The sequence below is a fragment of the Pteropus medius genome, unplaced genomic scaffold (assembly GCF_902729225.1).
Source record: "Pteropus medius unplaced genomic scaffold, Ma_sr-lr_union100, whole genome shotgun sequence".
NCBI lineage: Eukaryota > Metazoa > Chordata > Mammalia > Chiroptera > Pteropodidae > Pteropus > Pteropus medius.
The window spans coordinates 6,491,582-6,508,328 of record NW_024347791.1 but is presented as its reverse complement, the minus strand read 5'-3'; the positions used below and the strand labels follow the sequence as shown (position 1 = coordinate 6,508,328).

The 16,747-nt window shown below is 33.8% G+C and overlaps 1 protein-coding gene across 2 annotated transcripts in view; it reads right to left on the bottom strand.

The window, feature by feature from the left end:
- SLC41A2 (solute carrier family 41 member 2) overlaps positions 1–16,747 on the bottom strand; it is a 109,901-nt gene that overhangs the window by 69,847 nt on the left and 23,307 nt on the right. The window lies entirely within an intron of this gene.

Below are 16,747 nucleotides of genomic sequence, written 5' to 3'. Positions count from 1 at the left end.
TACTTTGGAAAATCCAGTTAGAGTTGGGAGTGACAGCTGATACAGTCACTACATCCCCAAATACGTGTAACTTGCTACACATCTTAGACACTTAGAGTTTACTTTATCCTTTTACTATAGCAAGAATCAGTGTAATTAGTGGTGAAGAGCACAGACTCAAGAACCAGACAGAGGGGGTTTGAATCCTGGTTCCAACACTAATTACAACAACCCCACAGAAAATTATAGTAATATTATTATCTAATTTTACAAATGAAGAAATAAAGATTCAGAGAAGTTAAATGATTTTCTCAAGGTCAAAAGATGGGACCTAGATTTGACCTCAGGAGTTCTGAGTCATCCATGTTCTGGTCCTAATTTTAGGTTGTGAGGCAAAAGATTACAGAGCACAGGATCATAAAAAAAGCACTAAATTGGAAATTAGAAAATTTGTGATTCTAGGCATGGATCTTTTATAACATAGTTGCATGATCCTGGATGAGTCACTCAATTTCTTCCTTTTCTGTATGATCTTAATTTCTTCATTCATGAAATTAAGATATTATCTGCCCTGTCTCGACCCTGGGGAAATACCATGATAATGAAAATAACAACTATTAAAGTACTTTATGAACCGAAAAGCCATACAAATGACTTAATAACGAAAAGTGCTATTTTACAAATGCTATTAAAAGGTGATTATTCCAGTAAGAAACTTTATGGACTAAGCATGTTAATTTATGCCAAAAAATAATCAAGGACAAAGTCATCATTAGTACCAAGACAGGTGAGAAAAGCAAAATTTAAATCCTTCATATAAATGAAAGAAAAATCGATTTGTCCCCAAAGTTTCCCTAGTGGTTGCTCCAAATAGGTATAGAACTAGGGCCTAAAGAGGGTTTAGGAAATGTTTATCAGTTCAGTCTTAGGTAAAATCTTGGTTCAAAGGATTTGCAAGGGAATCTATCCACAATCAAGCCACTAAAAGATGGGCCTAAAAAAGCACTGGGAGTCCAGTAGCATCCCAGATCTTCAATTTGTCAAAAATGAAACATGTTTTTTTTGGTCCATATGCCACAATTAAGAATTCTGCTATGCTAGTGGGATATGCAGTTAAGAATTCTGCTATGCTAGTGGGATATGCATCCTATAGAGATGATAGTAGAGGTCATGGTGGTGATGATGATGATGATGAATAAGAACAGATAATAATAAATATTAATAATATTCAACATTCACTGATTTCTTGTCATGTGCCAGGCACTGTTCTTTAGGCGTATACATTTAATCTTCACAACAAACCTATGACATTTGTATTATGTTTATCAGATCAGACATAATTTAAGTATATATTTTACTAGGTCATAATTTTAAGACACCTACCTATATAAGTTAATTTTCGAAACACGAGAATAATACCCAGATATCTCTATCGGTCACATGCCATCACATTTTAGATTTGTTGGGATACACTCCTTGGGGTTACTTCCAGCCATTCCAAGTTTAATTCAAATAAAATCCTCTCATGGGAATTACTGTGAAATTCTTAGCTTTGATATAACAATAATAACTATTAATTATTGATTTCCTATCTCATGCCAAATAAATTCTACATATTTTCCACTACATCCACAAGGTATGCTTCTACTTTCTTAGTTTACAGCAGCCTTAGTGTCTCAGAAATGTTTTCATGGCCCCCTTAAGCCACAAAAAAATACTTAACAGTCCTATTTATTAAGTAGCCAGGTCCAAACAACTTGATAACTATTTATTTAACAATTTAGTAGCCATTTTAAGAAATAATACGAACAAAGTGAAAGAAAAAATGATTTACATCACGTAACCACAATTCCTTTCTAATGGGATGTGTGCACCTGTTGGGCACTGTATAACTTCTCAAACCTTGGAACAGGAGACTGCCACCTTCATTTCTTGTTCTATGTTAATTTCATATAACATTCGCTTTTTTTCACAGCACCACTGAAAACTAGCTTTGCAAAAATATATCATCAACAGAAATGGCATGTGATTTAATGCTGAATTGTTGAACAACCTGGAGCCACTAGTCTGTAGAGCGTCCAAGAGACTCATTGTGTTTCCCTCAAAAATTGAAAATACCCAACAGCAACCCTGGACTGTCCAGACACCCAGACTGGGAAATGTGAGAATAGTGAGAAACCCTGCAACACAATAGTCAAAGGGAAGGGCTCTGGCCTCACATTACCTGAGCTGAAATTCTGCTTCTACTACTTTTACTGGCGACTGGGGCAAAACTCTAATTTTTAGTCTAAAATACGGACATAATTATACCTTCTTCACACGGCTGGACCCAGGACCGCACCTGTACACAGTAATGAATAACAATATTGAATGTTTATTATCTACAACACCAAGATATATTATCAGTTAATTTTCCTGTCAGGAGGAAGTAATGCAAAAAAAAAAACCGTCCAAAAAGGGGATGCTAAGGCAATTAGTGCCAAAAAAAGATTTCACCTGCTTACAAATTTTGCTGTGGTCTAGACATGTTCTGCGAGGCTATGCAGATTATTATGAACTGCTAAACTTCTCCACAAGAACCTACCCCACAGAAAATCAACTTCTACTCTTACCAAATTTGGGGCTTCTGTCAATATTCAGAATCTGAGGCAAGCAACCACACATCAAATGTAATGTCAGATTGCTTATATATGTACTCAACTTGAAACCTAAAAATCTATTAATGTCCAAAAGGAGAAACAAAAACGAAACTTTAAAAACAAGAGTAACAAAGTAAGTTGAGGAACATGTCCATAGAGTCCTAACTTAAAAATAAACGGAAAAGGTTTTTAAAAATCTAATTGGTAAAAGAAGTTTATTCAATTTTAAGAAACATACATACCCCAAATCTGGAGGTTTTGTTTCTCATGAGTTTAAAAAACTAAACCCATTCACTTTTAGACATGACAAAATGACCAACCTCATTCAAAATTACAAAAATGCAAATTAAAAGGTGATAAATTTTCATCTGTGAGATTGGTAAAGATTAAAAAGTTGGATAAACTGTTGATAAAAGTAAAGGAAACAGGCTATTGTTCTACTGGTGAGAGCTGAAAGGTTTAACTTCTTGGGGAGACTTTGGCAGTATCTGTCAAATGTAAATGCATGCAATTTTCAACTCAAGGCTCTACTTCAAGGGAATTTATCCTTCAAATAACCCTGAACATGAGTTCAAATATATATATACATATAATGAGTTTCCTTCATCACTGTTCATGATAGCAAAACATCTGAGGCAATTTCAATCTCCTTCATGAGGTAACTTCATAAAAATATACTGCTACATCCTTGCCATGGGGTATTACATAACTAGAGAACAATTTGGGAAATCTGTGTAGGATTTCTCTTGGGAAATAGAAGCTCCACGACAAATTAAGAACAGCAAGGTGAAGAGAAGCACTGTAGGGTGTTTTGTTTGTATTTTTTACACACATACATGTACATGCATTTAATGTCTACTGGAGACACGGACAAAATAGTCACAGCAACCTCTAAGGGACTAGGGGAAGAGCACATCCAAGGGGAGAGCGACTTCCTTCCCCATTACGTATTCTTTCATACCGCTTAAATATGCTTTACTAGGTACATATATATTACTTTTTTCATGAAACATTTTGCAATAATTGTAGATTCACATGCAGTTATAAAAAATAAAAGAGAGGTGTCCCATTTCCCTTTACCCAGTTTCCACCAATGGTAACATCCTGCAAAACTATAGGACAATATCACAAAGAGGAGACCGACACTGATAGAGTTAAGACATAGAACATTTCCATCACCACAAGGACCCCTCCTGTTGCCTTTTTATACCCACATCCACTTCTTTTCACTCCTAAACCTCTCCGTGATCCCTGGCAACCACTAATCTTTTCTCCACTTCTATAATCTGATCCATTCAGGTATGTAATTAAATGAAGTAATATAGTATCACCTTTTGAGATTGGCTTTTTTCACTCAGCATAATTCTCTGGAGATTCATCTGGGTTGCATGTATCAACAGTTTGCTCCTTGTTAGTGCTGAGTAGTATCCTATCACTTGGATTTACCTAACTCTTAACCATTCAACTGCTGAAGGACAGCTGGGTCATATCCAGTTCTTGGCTATTATGAATGAAGCAGCTATAAATATTCGTGCACAGGATTTTTATGAACATAAGTCTTCATTCTCTAGGATACAACGGCTAGGTTATACTTAATAGGTGGTGTTCAGTGTTCAGTTTGTTTTTTTTAGAAACTGTCAGTGTTTTTCAGAGTAGATGTACCATTTTAAATTCCCACCAGCGATGTATGAGCAGTACTATTTCTACACATGCTCAACAGCATTTGCTATTATTACTATTTTTTATTATAACCATTCTGATAGGCGTATAGTGATATCTCATTGTGGCTCCTCTCATTTGCATTTCTCTAATAGTTAAAGATATTGAACATTTTTTCATGTTTACTTGCCACACTCTTCGGTGAAATGCCTCTTTATGTCTTTTGCCAATTTTCTAATTTTTTTAACTGCTGAGTTTTGAGAGTTCATTATATATTCTAGTCTTTTGTCAGATATCTGGTTTGCAAACATTTTCTTCAGCTCTTTAGTTTGGCTTTTCATCCTTTTAACAAGGGCATTCACGGAATAAAAATTTTATTTGCTGAAATCCAATTTATCCTGTATGGATCATGCTTTTGGCGTCGTCTAAGAAGTTTTTGCCTTGTGCTAGATCCTGAAGATTTTCTGTTTTTCTAAAAGTTTCATAGTTTCACATGTTGTATTTAAAAGTGTAATCTATGTTGAGTTTATTTTTCCCTAAAGTGTAAGACAGGTAAAGGTTTATTTTTTTGCTTGTGGATATCTAATTGCTCCAGCACTATTTGCTGAAAGAGCTGTTTTTTCTGCAATGAATTCCTTTCGCACATGTCAAAACTTAACTGGCTGTATGAGTCTATCTTTGGGCTGTCCATTCTGTTGTGTTGATTTGTGTCTCCCCTCTGCCAATAATTCACAGTCTTGATTACTGTGGCCATTTTAATAAGCTAGAAATCAAGTAATTTATCTCTCCCACTTTTTCAAAATTATTAAGGCTGTTCTCTTTCCCTTTGCATATAGATCTTAGAATGTTATTTATATGTATAAAAATCTTGCTGAGATTTAGAAAGTCCTGTTAAATCCATATATCAATATGTGGAAAACTGATATCTTTATTATGTTGAGTCTTCCAAGACATTATATTCTCTCCATTTATTTAGATATTCTTTTATTACTTTAATCAGTGTTTTGTAGCTTTCAGCATACAAATCTTGCATATGTTTTATGAGATTTACATCTGGATATTTTTGTTAGCAAATGTTATTGTATCTTTAATTTCAATGTCCACATGTTCGTTACTAGTGTATAGAAATAGAATTTATTTTTGTGTATATTGTATATCCTGCAACCTTGGTGGACTCCTTTATCAGTCCTAGGAGAGTTTTTTTTTGTAGATTCCTTGGGATTTTCTAAGAAAACACATCACCTGCAAATGGAGATAGTTTGATTTCTTCCTTTCTGATCTGTACCCTATTTACCTTTCTTGCCTTATTACACTATCTTGAATAAAGGTATGGGTGCCGACATCCTTGCCTTGTACGTAATATGAAGGGAAAAGCATTCAGTATTTCACCATTATATATAGTGTTGAGGAAATTCTGCTCTATTCCTATTTATCTGAGAGTTTTCATCATGAATAGGTATTGAATTTTGTCAAATACTTTTTCTGCATCGGTTGATATAATCATGTTATTTTCTTCTTTAGCCTGTTATTATGGTGAATTACATTGATTTTCAAATATTGAACCAGACTTGCATCTCTGGAATAAACTTTAATTTTTCATGATGTATAATTTGTTTTATATATTGCTGCATTCTATTTGTCAATGTTTTGTTAAGGATTTTTCTGTCTCTATTCAAGAGAGATACTGGTCTGCATCTTTTTTTTTTTTAGTTGTATTGTCTTTAGTTTTGGTATCTGGGTAATACTAGTTTCTTAAAATGAATTGGGCAGTGTTCCTTTCCACTTTCCAGAAGAGCTTGTGTGTTAATTCTGCTTTAAACATTTGGTAGAACTTTCAGGTGAAACTACCTGAAAATTACTTGTGGAAGAGTTTTTAAAATTATGAATTCAATTTCCTTAAAGGAATAGAGCCATTCAAATTATCCATTTGATTTTGGGTGAACTGTGGTGGTTGTGTTTTTACACAACTTTAAGTTGCAAAATTTATGTGTGCAGAGATTTTGTAGTACTCCTTTATTCACATGATCTGTAGTGATATCCTGTTTCTTTTGGCAATTGGTAATTTACATCTTCTCTTTTTTCTTCATTACCAGTTTGCTATAAATTGTCAGTTTTATTAATCTTTTCAATGAACCAGCTATTTGTTATCGATTTTCTCTATTGTTTTCTTGCTTTCAATTTCATTGATTTTTGCTTTTATTTTTATTATTTCCTTTCTATTGCTTGATTTGGATTTATTTTGCTCAGCTTTTTCTAAGTTTGAGACAAGAGCTTAGATAATCGATTTGCGATTTCTGCTTATTCAAATGTATGCATTTAGTTCTATAAATTTTCATTCTCTGTACTGCTTTACCTGTGACTCACAAATTTTAATATCTTCATTTTCATTCAGTTCAATGTTTTTTTAATTTGTCCTGAGACTTCTTCTTTTACCCACAGATTATCTAAAAGTATGTTGTTTAGTTTCCAAGTGTTTGGAAATTTTCTTGTTATTTTTCTGTTATGATTTCTAATTAGTTACATTGTTGTCATAGAAAATACTTTGAATGATTTCAGTAAGTTAGATTCGTTGAAGTTTATTTGATGGCCCAGGATATGGTCTATCTTGGTAAAGGATCAAGGAGAGCTTGTCAAATGCTTTTTCTGTATCAGGTGATATGATCATGTGATCTTCTTCTTTAGCCTATTAATATGATGAATAACATTGATTTTCAAATACTGAACTAGACTTGTGTCCCTGGAATAAACCTCACTTCAATTCTGCTGTTTTGGGGTGGAGTATTCTATAAATGTCAATTAGATCTTTTAGTTTTTCTACATCCTCGCTGATTTTCTATCTAGCTGTTCTATCGATTACTGATAAAAGAGCGTTGAAGTCTCTAACTATAACTGTGGATTTTTCGATTTCTCTTTCAGTTCTATTAGGGCCTCTCATTAGCTGACAGGATAAAAAGTCCTGTTGCTCTACTTGCCCTTCTCTGATGCTACCCTAGATGAGTACTGGGGCATGTCCCTATAGCTTTTCCCCACAAGCTTTATTGAGGCATAATTGACAAATAAAATTGTAATACATTTAAAGTGTAGAACCATATTTGATATACATATACATTGTAAAAGGATTCCCATCATCAAGTTAATTAACATATCCATCACCTCATACAGTCATCTTTTTGTGTGAGAATGCTTAAGATCTACTATCAAGTATCAAATATCAAATATACAATACCGTATTATCAGCTATAGTCACCATGCTATACATTATATCTTCAGAATTTATTCATCTTATAGGTGAAGGCCTGTACCCTTTGACCAACTTCTCCCCATTTCCCCCACACCCCAGTCCTTAGCAACTACTGTTCTACTCTCTGTTTCTGAGTTTGACTTTTTTTTAAGATTCCACATATAAGTGGTAGCACGTAATATTTGTTTTTCTCTATCTGGCATATTTCACTGAGCAAAATGCCCGCCAGGTTCAACTATGTTGTTCATTGCAGCCTCTTGAGGTAGAACAGTTATTGTCTAGAAGTTTTCTGTCTTATTAGGTTGCCCCTTTCTTAGATACAGAGAGCAGGCTCTTGTTATTATTGTTGCTTGTTGGTTTTGTTTTGATTTTGTTGGTTTGTTTAATCTACCCCTATTGACATTTCTAGGTTGCTGGCTTCTTTAGCACCTCTGGTATATAGGATGCAAAAGAAAGCCCAGAGAACTCATCACTGTTTTGTTACTTAGTCTCAAGGGGCCTAGCCAGCCTGCTTTCTTCTTTTCACCTTTCGGAGTCTTCTTATGTTTATTTTATATGAAGTTTCCAGGGTTTTTTTGTACTTACTGAGAAGGATAGGAAAAAGTACATCTACTGTAGCTTACTGGAAGTAGAAGTCCATGTATTATTTATTAAATAAAAACCATAACCATCATATCAGAGGGAGTGCTGGCTCTTTCCTGGCATTATAGCTACGATAAAAAAGTAATTTATCTTTAATATAAAATCTAAAACTATACCTATACTTTACACGGAGGGACAAACAAGGTGATGCCGTCCTAGATTTTTGAATTGAGAAACTGGTGACAAAAATTAGCCTAATGTTGAAGTACAAATTAGTAGTTGATAGTTGGGCATAAGGAGCATGGCAGAGGGAATGCAGTTAGCAATAATATGATGGTTAAGTGGAGGACCAGGGGAGGGAGGGAGCAATTGGGGGGATCGTTTTATGAACATTATAGATGTCTAACCAAAGTACTGTATTCTTGAAACTAATTTAAATAAATTTATTTTTAAAAAAATTAGCCTAATGTTAATACGCCTCTCGTACCTTCTCTTTGCAGTTTTAAAACACCAATATATTTCCACAAAACTTCAACAAAGCATCCCTTTCCTCTCTGACTCCTCTACTTTCTACATCAGAAAAACAGCCCTCCTTGGAATTCTAGGGTTAGAAATATAACTCAGGTATTGCATCGGTCCATCTGAATTTTGAAACACATATACTGCATTAACAGTAGAGTCTTCCTAAAATACAACAGAATCTCAGAGTTTTGCAGACATCAGCTTTCAATAACATTCTAATGATAAATACAGATTTGCCTAGAAATTACTGGAAGTTCCAAAGGTGTTAGCTCTGTTTACTTATATTTCTCTTAGATGGATGGGTGACTAACACAAACCTCATTTTACAGAATCTCATAATAGATTAAGTCCACGGGCAATCTGAGATAATCCATATAGCATGTTATATAGAAAACAAGACTTACCCACAAGACAGGGCTGTGTCATTTACCAGCTGTGTATTCTTGGGCAAATCATTTTAAACTCTGCTCATTTTTAGTGAGAGAAGAAAAGACACGGAGCTTGGACTAGGTGATTGCTAAGGATATTTCCAATTCTGATATTCAAACTTTATCAAAATTCAGGAATCTTTATAACAGAGGTAGAGTTCACGTTATTACATTCATTCATTTAACAAGGAATGACTGAATATCTGCTCTGCGTAATGCATTAGGCTGGTTTTTTGGACTGGATCCTACTTCAGTGGGACCAAAGACTATGTGGCCTATCTTCCCCAGCCAACGCCACTTGCTAGGAGGAATAGAACTTGAATTAGTTTAGATCAGTAGTTCTCAAACTTTAGCCCACATCAAAACCACCAGGAATGCTTGTAAAAAGCATTCCTGTCCCCACCAAGGGTTTTTGATTCAGACAAGCTAGGATGGAGCCTGAGAATTTGTGTATCTAATAAGTTCCCAGAAGATGCCGATGCTGTTGGTTCAGGGAGCACACATTAGGGACTACTGGTTCAGATACAAAGAAAACAGTGGAGAGGCCCAGACCTGTACGTGAGGAGTCACTGCTCTCTAGGTGCTGTTCTTGCCTCTTCTGCACACCTTTCCATCTCCATTTCCCTTGTAACAATATCCACTCCCTCTCTTTTGAGAGGCAGTTAAGTTCCTTTTGTGTGTGTGTGGTTCTGGTGAAATTGCTGATATGAGTACCTATCTGCCTCCGGGGAGAGAAATGTAACTCAAGTTGGGCTAATTATATTACTATGTCTCCCTAGTCACATTGACTGGTCCCAGGGGCAAGCATGTAACCAGACAAGCCAACTGCACAGTTCTTCCCTAGAATTTCCCAAATAGAAGACAAAGAATAGCTCATTCTTTCCCTTTTTAAAACAAACTAAAAGGATCTGATCCCAAAACTGTCAGCATCTGTAGGCATTAGGAGAGAATGAAGGCAGCAAAAAAAATGGAAGTTGAAGTGAAAGATGGAGAGAAAGTAGTCGTTAAATTAAATCTCCGATCTAGTAATATCTGAGGTAGGCTGCACACCTGTTCTTCTCAGTTACAAAAGACAATTATTATTATTATTATTATTATTATTATTATTATTATTATTATTGTTAGCTTAAATTAACTGGTTATTTGGGTTTCAATTTCTTAGAAGAGTTCTGATTAATAGAAGGTGATTCAAAGATATGTTCCCTATAAAGAAGGGGATAGTTCAGTAGTTAAAAACATGGATTTGGGAGTCAGCCAACTTAGTTTAATTCAGCCAATTATCAGTTGTGTGATCTTAAGCAAATCATTTCATCTCCAAGCTTCGTGTATAAAATGGAAATAATACGGCCTATCTCAGAGTCCTGGTAAACATCAAATGAGGTAACTCATGCTATTTACTGACAAAGAACATTCAATAAATAATACTTGTTAACATTACACCATTTATTGTACTGTAAATAGTGCTTTACTTGCATTTACTAAATTCTTTAGTCTGGGGCCCACAGCGCATAAAAGGATATTATAAAGCACAGGGACACAGGTAGTTTAGGTTGGGCCAAAAGCTTACTCTTTTGTATAAGCTTGAAAAGGTAAAAGCTGCCATTCAATGTCCCTGTAGGTCTTTTTGGTACCTCTGTGGAGTTCCTATAGCACTCACTTTTTACCTCTAAAGGTACATAAATATTCAGCTATATACTATAGTTACATCTATGTATTTGTATTTCCCCCTACTACAAAAAGGCATAGACTTTGAAGTAAAAATTCTAAATTTGAATTCCCACCCTGCATTTGCTAGCTGGGTGAGTTCTCTGAGCCACAATCAATTTCCTCATTTGTAAAGTGAGGAAATATCTATAAAACTCAATCTTTAGATTATTACTTCAACTCAAAACATGTAATTTTGGCAAATTTTCTCAGCAAACTCAACTGACAACTCCATACTTGTATTCTTTAATTGATAATTCTTTAATTGATAATTAAAGAATACAAGTAGAAAGCAGAAAGGCAGGACTAGAGCAGGTGTTACATAAAACAGGGATTAGATGTCCCGTTAAATGGAAGGAAGATAATGGCCAAGCAATCTACCCTAATCTGCCATCTATCGCATATTATTAGGGCACTACCTTAAACACTAAGGGTCATTTAATTCCTTATCCTGAACTTGATGATCCAGCTGAGGAAGCACAGAAAACAGAACCTGCTATGGACTGAATTGCGTCCCAATCCATAAGTTACATGTTGAAGCCCTAACCTCCAATGTGACTATATTTGAAGTTAGGGCCTGTGAGTCGGTGATAAAGGTTAACTGAGGTCATAAGGGTGGGGCCCTAATCCTACAGGCTGGTGCCCTTCTAAGAAGAGTAAAATGCATCAGATCTTTTTCTCTCTACTACGTGAAGACATAGGAAGAAGGCAGCCATCTGCGCGCCAGGAAGAGAGCTCTCACCAGGAACTGAAAAGCCTGGCACCTTGATCTTGGACTTCCCAGCCTCCAGAACTGTGAGTATAAATGTCTGTTGTTTAAACCACCCAGGCTGTGGAATTCTGTTACAGCAGTCCAAGCAGACTAAGACTGCACCAAAGACAAACTTTACCTTTTTTGGTTGTTTAAAGTTGTCCCTGAACTCTATCACTTTATAGGTAAGGAGCCCTTAGAAGATTACAAATGCTTTCACATGCATTAAAATTATATACTGTATAGTGGTTAAGATGGATATTCAAGTTAGACCAAGATACAAGCCCCGGCTCTATCACTTAATAACATAAAATGTTCTGTCTCATAAAACAAACACAATAACTTCTCTACAGTTTTCTTGTAAAGATTAAAATAAGATGATGTATGTAAAGGGCTTAGTACAGTGCCTGGCCTGTAGCAAACCTTCAATAAATGACGACTGCTCAACATTTATTCAACAAATATTGAGCACTTAGTTCAATACACTGATAGATATGCTGCTAGAGATGTAATGGTTACATGTTAAATAAAAAAATAAATAAAAAGTGACTAAAACACAAAAAGATGGAGAAAATTATATTAGTCCTATGACTTTTAAAGAACCTCAAACTGTAATTAAAAACATTCCCATAAAGAACACTGCAGGCCCAGATGCCTTCATCAGAAAATTATACCAAATATTTAAGGAAGAAATGAGAGAGTTACGTAAAACTTAACAAAAACAGGAGGGGAAAAAAGAGAACATTTTCAAATTCATTTATGAGACTAACACTACCTTAATATGAAACCTGCCAATGACATTATGAGAAGGACAATTATAAGCTAATCTTATGTATGAATATAGATGCAAAGGTTCTAAACAACGTATTAACAAACTTAATCAGAATTTTACAAAATGGACAATAAATCATGACCAGGTCATATTTATCCCAGAAACATAAGGTTGGTTTAATCAAAATAATTCAACAAAGCAACAAATAAAGGAGAAAACTCATATAATCTTATTGCAGAATAAATACAAAAATAGCATTTGGTAAGATTCAACATGCAGTCATTATTCTTTAAAAAAGAAACCTTAGCAAACTAAAAACTGAAACTTTCCTTAATCTGATAAAGAATATTATAAAACTCCACACCAAAACCTATATTTCATGATGAACTGTTGAAAGCTTACTCTTTGAGTTCTGGAACAAGACAAATTGCTTACTCTCACCACTTCTACTGTATAATGCTTTGGAAGCCCTAGCCAGTAAGAATGGCAAAAAAAAAAAAGAATCAAAATGTGTAAGGTTTAAAAAAAAATAAAACAGTCATTCATAGATAATATGGTTATAACGAAGAATTCCAAAAGAATTTAGATAAATTATTAACATTAATAAGTGATTTTACCAAGTTGCTAGATACAAGATCAACACACACACACTGTATATAGACCTGTGACAAACATAAAAACTTTTAAAAGAACTATATCACTTACAATAGCTCCAAATAAGCATAAATGAATCTAACAAAAAAAAATAAAAGACCTTTGTTCAGAAACTATAAAATATCAATGAGAGGAATTAAAGATGACCTAAATAAATGGAGGGCTACTCCATGTTCATGTATTGAAAGACTCAACTTTGTAAAGAGTCAATTTTTCCCCTAATTATCTCTAGATCCAATGCAGGCTGAATCGCAACTGCAGCAATAGTTTTGTGAACATTTTTTCTTTTTTTTCTTTTTTTTTTAAGCCTATAGCACCTGGTCTTGCTAGGTGGTCCCCCATCCAACTACTAACCATGCCCGACCCTGCTTAGCTTCCCAGATCAGACATCAGGCTTGTTCAGGGTGGCATGGCTGTAGACCATGGACTATGGCTCCACTGGGGCACGAACCCAGGACCTTCTGTGTGTAAAGCAGACGTGCTAACCGCTATACTATGGAACCACATCCCATTTTTGTGAAAATTGACAAGCTTTTGTACTAAAACGTACGTGGAAATGCTAAGAGAAAAGAATCAAGGGAAAAGAATCACCAAAGCACTCTTGAGGAAAAAGAACAAGGAGAGAACAGTCTCTGCTAGATATCAAGACCTATAAACTAGAGTAATTAAAATAGTGTGGCGTTCATGCCAAGATACATAAATATACTAAAGGAACAGAACAGAGAGCTCAGAAACAGACTTCCACATACATGGGCACTATATAACAGAGCAGATGCAACTGGAAATCCATGTACAAGAGAAAAACGTAACTCTATACAAAAATCAATTCCAGGGAGGGAATGATCTAAATATAAGAAGCAAAAAAACCCCAAAAACTCGAGAAGTTAATATAAAAACATTTTTAATAACCAAAGGGTAAGGAAAGATTTCTTAAATAGGAGACAAAAAGTACAAACCACGGAAACACAGAAAGAAGGAGACTATATCAAAATTAAGAACTTCTGTTCAGCAAAACACACCACTGAGACAGTGAAAAGGCAATCCACAGAGGATAACAGATATTTGTAATACATATCTATAACTAAAGGGCTTATACCAAAATATACAAATAACTCCTACAAATCAACAAGAAGACAAACAAATCAAAAGGAAAAATGAGCAAAGAAACTTATGAGTAACATCTTAATGGTCAGCAAACATCATTAGCCATCAGGGAACCCCCTATTAAAACCACAATAAGATCCCACCCTACATGTGCCAGAATTTCTTTATAAAATTAAAGACTGCCGAAAGCTTCTATAAATAAGAAAATAGAGAATTGGGACCTCTTATACACTGGTAATTAGTCTGTAATTTGGTACAACCACTTTGGAAAACCATTTGCATATACTAAATTTAAATATCTATATACCTTCAGGCCCAGAAATTCCATTTCTACATATATACCCAACAGAAATGCATGCACGTGTGCAACAAGAGTCCAGAAACACCATTCACCTCAATGTCCATCAATAGTAGAATGGATAAATTGTATATATGCATACGCTGGATTACGATACTGCAATAAAAATAAATGAACTAAGTCATAAAACTTACATAACGTCGAGCAAAAAAAGCCAGACTCAAAGGAATATATACTCTGTACTTCCCTGTATAATGTTTAAAAAAGAATTAAGTAAAACCAATGATGGTGTTTAATGATGCACACTTATAGAGATATATCGTAAAATCAGGTTATTTTTGGTGATGGAGGAAAGGGTAGCAGTTGGAAGGGAGCACAAAGTAGACTAATGAAGTACTGGTGAGATTCTATTTCTTGACCTGGTTGAAAGGTACATGGTTATTTGTGTCATGAAAACTCACTGAACCGTACATTTTTGATTTTTACACTCTGCATGTGATACATTTCACAATTTAAATATTTTTAAAAGCACATTCAAATTAAATCTTTCAAAACACGTTGTTTTTATGATTTTTAACACTAAAGTTTAACATTATAAAGTCCTTAAGGCTAGAAGTATTAAATTTCATAAAATCATAAACAGAACTTTTTCCAATTATATATGTGCTGGTCTCTCAAATAGTATCAAGAAATAGTAAATACTACACCAGAGGAATGTATATAATGAGCTATGTAAATATTCTGCCTAACAATTTATATGCTAACATATTATTCCTACAGATGTTATTATTCTATAGCTAAATGTTGAATGTTTCTTCTAAATAATTTTTTTAAAAAGGTCAACCAAAATCACTTATTAATCTTGGCAACTATAACACTATCATAATAACTTGAAAAATTATATTTCAAATGAACAGGAAGATTTGATCCCCCTTTAATATTACAGTTTATTCAAAAATTCAATATACTCCTTAACACAGTTCTTTTCATACTTTTCTCACCATTTGATGGTGGAAAAATTAAGTTTCTTATTATGCACGTTTTCCATTTAGATAAAAATGTTAACCTGTTGAAAAGTACATTAGAGTCACAAATGGCCTGAGATTTCTTTTAGGGAGTAAAGAACGGAAAGACAAGAGGACATTACAAGATAACCTATCTAACACTCCCAGAGCCAGTCTTTCTCTGATTGATGAATAAAAACTGATAGCAACAGAATGCCACATTTTAACAATTTACTACTTTAGAAAGATAATTATATAATAGGTAATTACATATAACTATATGTAATTATGTAGTTGTAACTATAGTTACCTTAAGAAATAAAAATCAATAAGTAGCATATACATTACGGGTAAAAGATATATAAAAGTAATTCATATAAGAAATATTCACAGAAAAAAATAAGAAGGGCCAATAAACATATGAAAAGATGCTAAACAGTAATAATTAAAGAATGTTAATTAAAATATAACATTTTCCTATCAATTGGCAAAAATGAAAAAGATCAAGGATATCCAATGTTGATAAGGGCATGGAAAAATAAAAGTACTTACATACTAATGGTAGGAGTATAAATTGGTACAAACTTTTTGAAAGGCAACTTGACAGTATCTATAATTTTATCTAAAATTATATATAAATTATCTCTAAAAATTTAAACACATACACCTACCCTAGTACCCAGCAATCCATTTTTAAAATCTATCCTATGAAAATATTAGTAAAAGTGTATAAATATATACTTAAGGATATTTATTATAGCACCAGCATGGGAGAATGAATAAGTAAATTTTCATATATACGTACAATGAATTACCTAGCATTCATTCTTAAGTGCAGAATATCTTTGTTACTAATTTGGAAAGGTGTCTAAGATGTATTACTAAGCAATAAATATAAGTTGCATAAAAATATATATACCATCTATTTTTATTTTTGAAAAAAACTATACATATGTATATACGTAAGCACAGAAAAAAAGCTGGCAAGTATACACAATAAACTCTTAACGATGGCAACTTTTGACATATGCTAAATTTAAATATCTGTAAAGGGAAAGAGCATTTATTTACACTATGTATTGTTCAAATTCATTTTAACATGTATAAATTTTTATTTTAAAAATAAATAACTATTTAAATATAACATTTATTACGATTTTCATTTAACTAATTTACCCATTTGGGGGTTACTTTACTATTGTAATACTTTTCTATGAAGAGTTACTTTATGGTCATAATGAGACTATTCTCTTAGAACTTCTATAGGAAAACAAACAAAAAACACCTAGAAACAGCAGATTCTCTACATCATAGTCAGCATCAATTCATTTTACTAAGGGACAGATTAAATCTAAAGTAAATGTCTGAGATTAGTAACCTACGTAAAGCATTTTAAACAACAAAGGCAGT